General features: G+C 42.4%; 1 pseudogene; it reads left to right on the top strand.

The window, feature by feature from the left end:
• Nucleotides 1–1,673: 1,673 nt before the first annotated feature.
• LOC102821150 lies at nt 1,674–3,586 on the top strand (annotated as a pseudogene).
• Nucleotides 3,587–6,116: the final 2,530 nt, after the last annotated feature.

The following is a 6,116-nucleotide window of genomic DNA, read 5'->3' as shown; positions in this document are numbered from 1 at the left end:
TTTGATCTTCATCAGTATTTCAGGTCCTCTTCAGTTCCAGCACAAAAGGTCATGTCATCCACATATTGCAGGTTGTTAATGAGTCTTCCTCCAATCCAGATGCCATGTCCTTCTTCATATAATCCTCAATATACAGATTGGATAAATATGGTGAAAGGAACAACCTTAGCACACACCTATTCAGTACCCCCTTGTTCTAGTAAACACACTGCCTCTTGGTGTATGTACAGGTTGCTCATGCCCACAATTAATTGTCCTGGAATATCCCTTCTTTCCAGTGTTATCCATAGTTTTTTATGATCCACATAGTCAATTGTCTTTGCATAGACAATGCAGCACAAGTAAACATCTTTCTGTTATCCTCTGCTTTCAGCTAAAAACCATATGATGTCAGAAATTATATCCGTTGTTACACATCCTGTTATGAATCCAGCTTGAATTTCTGACAGCTCCCTGTTAATGTACTGTTGCAACCATTTTTAAATTATCCAGCAAAGTTTACTTCCATATGATATTAATGATATTTCTCAGTAATTTCTTCATTCTGCTGGATCTCCATTCTTTGGAATAGGCACAAATATGGATCTCTTCCAATCTGTTAACCAAGTAGCTGTTTTACAAATTTCATGGCATACACCAGTGAGGGCCTCTAGAGTTGTATCAGTTTGTTGAAACATTTCAATATGTATTTCATGAATTCCTGGAGGCTTGTTTTTCAACCAGTGCTTTCAGTGCAACTTTGACTTCTTGCTTCAGAACTATTGGCTCTTGATCATATGGTATCTCTTGAAATGATTGAACATTGGTTTTTTCTTTTTTTTTCTATAGTAAGTCAATTTATTCTTTCTATCTTCTTTTGATTTTTTCAATGTCATTAAATATTTTACCTATAGAATCCTTCAATACTGCAATCTAAATAATGAATGTTTTCTTCAACTCTTTCAACTTAAGAAATACTGAGTGCATTTTTCTTTTTTGGTTTTCTAACTCCAGGTCTCTGAACATTTTGTTATAAAATAGACTTTGTCTTCTCAAGCTTCCCTTTGAAATTTTCTGTTCAACAGTTTGACTTCCTCATATCTTCCATTTGTCTTGTTTAACTTCTCTATGTTCAAGAGAAAGTTTCTGAGTCTCTTCTGACATCCATTTTGATCTTTTCTTTCCTTCCTGTCTTTTTAATGACCTTTTGCTTTCTTTATGAATGATATCTTGGTGTCATCCCACAGCTCCTCTGATCTTCAGTCATTGGTATCTAACGAATCAAATCTGTTCTTGGGATGGTCTCTATATCCAGGTAGGATATACTCAAGGTCATACTTTGGCTTTCGTGGGCTTGTTTTAATTTTCTTCACCTTCAATTTGAACTTGTGTATGAACAATTGATAGTCTGTTCCACGGTCAATTCTTATCCTTGTTTTAGCCAAGATTACTGAATGTCTCCATCAGTTCTTCCCACAGTAATCAGTTTGATTCCTGTGTATTCCGTCTGGTGAGGTAAACATGCATAATTACTATTTATATTGTTGAAAAATGATATTTGAAATAAGTTATTGACCTTGCAAAATTCTATCATGTGAGTGGTGTCGCTAGTGTTGCTGAGTTCAGCGGCTGCAGGTCCGGCTGCGGCGCCTTTGAGCTAGCAGGACCGCGGGCGGTGCGCGGCTGCAGTGGTAGACCTCCCAGGAGCGGCCACCTTCCAGCTTGGTTCTGAGAAAAGGGTGCCAGCAATGCCTGGATCACCTGTGGAAGTGAAGCTGCAGTCAAGATCCTCACCTCCCACCATGCCATACCTCCCGCCAGTAAATCCTGGAGGACCCAGGCCCAGCGCTAAACAATGGAATCAACCCTTCTCCTCCTTCCCTGAATGGTGCCCCATCACCACCACACAGGTTCAGCAGCGGTCTTGCTTCTTCCACATCTTCCTTATTAACAAATCAACAATTGCCAGCCACCTACGGTGCTTAGAAGCTCAGCAAGTTGAAACGCTTTCTCACCACCCTCCAGCAGTTTGGCAATGATATCTTACCTGAGATTGGGGAGAAGGTGTGGACTCTTGTTCTAGCTCTTGTGAACTCCACAGTTACCATTGTAGAATTCCATTTTAAGTTCCAAGAGGCCACAAACTTTCCTCTTTGTCCATTTGTAGTTCCATTCCTCAAGGCCAACCTGCCCCTGCTGCAGTGAGAACTGCTACACTGCGCACATGCTGCCACGCAAACCCCATCTCAGTGTCTGGCTCAGCATGATCACCTGCTCAACACAAGTATTGCATAACCTGCTGACTCTTGCAAGCTGCTCATGGAGGTTCATGGAAATGGGAAGAGTCTGAGTCCTGAGAAGAGAGAAGAGAATAATTTTGAAAAAGTGCAATTCCCCTTTAGCCTCCCACCAAAAGAGTGTGTACCATCAGCCCTGCTCCCCAACACAGTACTGCTCTTACTGTGGCTCTCATGAATTCTGGGGGCCAGTTCATTCCACTCCTTCACCTCTTCAGCACTACACCTTAGAAGATACTGCAATTTCACACCTCTGTCATGAACCCAACAAGATGCTAGAACACTGGGAAGTTCATGATAGACATCACAATCTTAGTCTAAATGGAGGTTATTGAGATGAGTTGGTAGGCCACTGTTTGACAGAAAGGGAATGTGCTGATGAATGGAAACATCTTGATCATGCCTCGAATTGCATTTTGGAAATGGTGGAAAAAACAAGGCATTCCATGGCAGTTCTGCAGTGCTGTCAGGAATATGATCGTGAAGAACTCAACTACTGGAAAAGACGATCCAATGAAAACACAGAGATGAGAAAAATGGAGAGCGAGTTGGTCTCCAGGTAGCACAGTCCCAGGAGCACAGATTCACTCAGCAATGATTCCCAGCAGGAATTCAATTCAGTATGCCAGGAACAGGATATGTACCTGTGGAATTTGGGGGGAAAAAACTGAAGAAGCTTTGAATAAGATGAAAATTCAGGCCATGTCAGAAGTCCAGAAAGCCATTGCTGAGGCAGAGCAAAAAGCCTTGCCACCGAGAGAGCTCGAACGGAGCAAACCATAGCGGATGTCAAACAGCAAGCGGCAGAGGATGACTTCCTTGTCATGAATGAGCATGAAGAGTCAACAGAGATGGAGAGATGGAGCACCTGGGGACTCTAGACCCAGAGAGGGAGAGGGAGGCAGGCTTGCAGGGTATATCCTTTGGTTGGTTGATGATGCGGAGGGGATTGTAACCATGGCAATGAAATGATATATGATAGGATGAATGTAAAGCTAATGCTCTCCCATGTAAACTATCACATAATTTACAATAAACTTTTTTTTTTAAAAGAGTCAACAGAAAACTGCTAGAACTGTGACCACAAAGCTAATGAGACATGCAGTGGCTATAACATTGCATGATACTGTGGCTCTTTCTGTCAGAACAAGGGCTGGGAGCAGCACCACCTTCTCTGTGGCCAGAGTCCCCACAGCCAGAGCTGGCCACTGCTCCCTGAGCCCAGCCAGGCCCTGGACAAGACTTCAGCAACCACTTCCGACTTTTCAACTCCTGCCTCCATGACAACCATTGATACCAAAGGACTCTGAGCCTCAGATTCCTTTATCCTGACGACCACTCACCTTCACAGAACAAATTGTGTCACTGGGGGAGGGTGTAGGGGAGTGGCTGTCTGTACTCAGTCATCAGCAAGAAAGGAGCCAGAGGCAAGAAACATATAAGGGTTTCAGAGCACTTTCCCCAATTCCCCATCAGCTGTCTGTCCCTGGTATTGTGCTATTTAGTTGGCTGGAGCCACTGCCCCGTGGCTGTTCTGGTTTGTTGCTCTCCCAGCTGACACTGGCATAGCCAGCTGCTGTCCAGTGTAGACCATGAGCTCCCTCCCTGGCTCCTTGAATGAAGCAGCAAACTGACATTCCCAGCTAAGCTGGAGGCAGCTCATCAGTGCACCATCTCCTGCTCTGTCCCCTGTCCTTACATGGCCCATAGGCAGAAGTTGGCAGCAGCCTTGGAAGGTCCACCCCCAACAAGATTGGGCCCCCTCACCCCAAACAACTCCTTGAGCTCCATTTCCACTTTTAGCAGACTCTGGATTAGCTCCACAGGAACTCGGGCTAGCAAAACACAGCACTCTGAACCCTCTCCTGAAACCTGCTCTTCAGGCTTCAGGCTCAGAAACAACAGGAAAGAAGTCCATTTTCCAGTAAATCCCCTTTAATAATAAAAAAATAAACTTCTACTAAAAAAAAAAAAGATTCTGTCATGTGAATTCCAGCTTCATTTCAATCACCAAGGTCATATTTTCCACTTACTGATCCTCTCTTTGTCTTCAACTTTTATGTTCCAATCACCAGTAGTTATCAAGGCACCTTGATGGCATGTTTGATCATTTCAGACTACAGAACTTGGTAGAATTCTTCAATTTCATTATCACTGGCATTATTGGTTACTGTAAATAAATTTAAATAATAATAGTATTAACTGATCTTCCTTATAGATGTGGATATTATCACACACAGAATTGTACTTCAAGATAGATCTTGAAATGCTCTTTTTGACAATGAATGTTATGCCATTCCTCACCAGTTTGTCTTTTACCTACATAGTAGACCACTGTTGTTGTTAGGTGCCTTCCAATTGACAGCAATGACTCATAGTGACCTTGTGCACAACAGAATAAAACACTGCCCGGTCCTGCTCCATTCTCACAATTGTTGCTACACTTGAGTTTGTTGCTGCTTCCACTGTGCCAATCAATCTATCTCGTTGGGGGACAGAGCAGGACCTCTTTTTTGCTGAACCTCCACTTTACCAAGCATGATGTCATTCTCCAGGGACTGATCCTTCTTAATAATATGTCTGAAATATGAGAGAAATCTGGCCATTCTGACTTCTAAGGAGCATTCCTTCAACACCATAAGTCAACTGCATCAATTCTTCTGTGGTTTCCCAAATGATTGTCCAATTCAAAATGGCCAATACCAGTCCATTTCAGCTAATGCTTAGCATATCAATCTTTATGTGCTCCATTTCATTTTTGATGACTTCCCATTTTCCTAGATTCATACTTTGTACAGTCCATATTCTGATTATTAATAAATGTTTATAGCTATTTCTTCTCATTTTGAGTTGTGCCCCATTAGCAAATGAAAGTCCCGAGAGATTTACTCTATCCACATATTAAGGTCAACTTTACTTTGAAGGGGCAGCTCTTCCCCAGTCATATTTTGAATGCTTTCCAACCTGAGGGTGTCATTTTCTGACACAAAATCAGATAATGTTCCCTTGATATTCATAAGGTTTTCAGTGGCTAACCCTTCAGAAGTGGCTGCCTCTTCTTCCTAGTGTGTCTTAGTCTGGAAGTGCCAAAGAAACCTTGCTGAGTGACCTTGCTATTATTTAAGATACCAGTGGCATAGTTGTCAGCATCACTGTAACACACAAGCCACCACAGTATGACAAACTGACAGATGTGGTGGGCATACATATGACGTGTCTTTAAAGTGACATGTTTACTTTTTAACACTTTTCAACAGACCTTTTGAGGAGTTATGGCAAGATGGTGGAATAGACAGACACAGTACACAGACCCTCTGAAATAAAGATATAGGAGACCCAATGGAACAGATACAGACAATATTCCTGAAACCCTGAGCTTTAGAGGAAAGTACAGGGAAGTAGATTGACTATGGACGAGGAGAAGCTAAACACAGGCAGAGAAAAAGGAGACAGATGAATGAACTGTCAGTTGGCTTTATTTGGCATAGCCATCTTAATGCCTGTGAACAGAGTGTTTTCTTGGAAGAAAAACCCTAAACCCAGACACTGTTGGGTTCCTACACGAACTACTTCCAGATTGGGTGACCTGACCATAAACAAAAGCTAGGTCTGCAGAAACTCCATCGAGGACAACATCCTCTCATACCTCCCCTTCCCAGCTTGCAAGCTCCATAGCTGGCAAAAGCCACTACAGTTTAATATGCTCAGGTCTGGCCCCTGACATAGGTTTTTCTTTTTTCTTTCATTTCCCCTTATTTACGATCCCTTCCCTTGGTTTTTTGTTGTTGTTGTTGTTGCTGTTTTTAATTTAAGGTTTTTATTGTGGATTGAGTGAAAGTT

This window comes from Chrysochloris asiatica, unplaced genomic scaffold, assembly GCF_000296735.1.
Source record: "Chrysochloris asiatica unplaced genomic scaffold, ChrAsi1.0 scaffold00533, whole genome shotgun sequence".
In the NCBI taxonomy this organism is placed as follows: domain Eukaryota; kingdom Metazoa; phylum Chordata; class Mammalia; order Afrosoricida; family Chrysochloridae; genus Chrysochloris; species Chrysochloris asiatica.
The sequence above is the reverse complement of the archived record's forward strand: the minus strand, read 5'-3'. Positions and strand labels throughout refer to the sequence as shown.